At 57.1% G+C, this 536-nt stretch overlaps 1 pseudogene; it reads left to right on the top strand.

Moving 5' to 3' along the window:
* LOC116217632 lies at positions 1 to 94 on the top strand (annotated as a pseudogene; the record flags this gene model as incomplete).
* Between the last annotated feature and the right edge of the window lie 442 nt (positions 95 to 536).

Genomic DNA, 536 nt, shown 5'->3' with positions numbered 1-536 from the left:
CGCCCGATCTCGTCCGATCTCGGAAGCTAAGCAGGGTCGGGCCTGGTTAGTACTTGGATGGGAGACCTCCTGGGAATACCGGGTGCTGTAGGCTTTTGCTGACGGGCTTTTGTTGCCCTCCGCTCCCGCGCCGGCGGGCTGGCCGCGGGAGGCGTGAGCTTTTGTGTTTGGGGGACAGCGTTCCGATATGCTGTTTTGTAGTCCCTACTGAGTTAGTGTCAATTTGGCCTTTTCTTCCTTGCCTCACTTCTTGATTCGCTCCTCTCCTTTTCCCTTTCTTCTCTCCACTGTCTCGTCTGGCTTTGCCTTCCATCACTGCAGCAGGCGCTTGTCTAATAGCCCACGTGTGCCTGCAAGGGACCGTGCCATGCTCTGGAGTGCCCACTGCCGGATCCCATCCCAGGTTCCCTGTGGGATCGCCCACTCGTTGTCAGTCTCCATTTTCACTCTCTTCTCAGTCTCTTGGGTTTACCCTGTTTCTCATCTTCCTTCCCAGCGTCCACCGACCTACTGTGGAGCTGCCGTACGCACCAAGT

Source organism: Meleagris gallopavo, unplaced genomic scaffold (assembly GCF_000146605.3).
Source record: "Meleagris gallopavo isolate NT-WF06-2002-E0010 breed Aviagen turkey brand Nicholas breeding stock unplaced genomic scaffold, Turkey_5.1 ChrUn_random_7180001854036, whole genome shotgun sequence".
Classification (NCBI taxonomy): domain Eukaryota; kingdom Metazoa; phylum Chordata; class Aves; order Galliformes; family Phasianidae; genus Meleagris; species Meleagris gallopavo.
The sequence above is the reverse complement of the archived record's forward strand: the minus strand, read 5'-3'. Positions and strand labels throughout refer to the sequence as shown.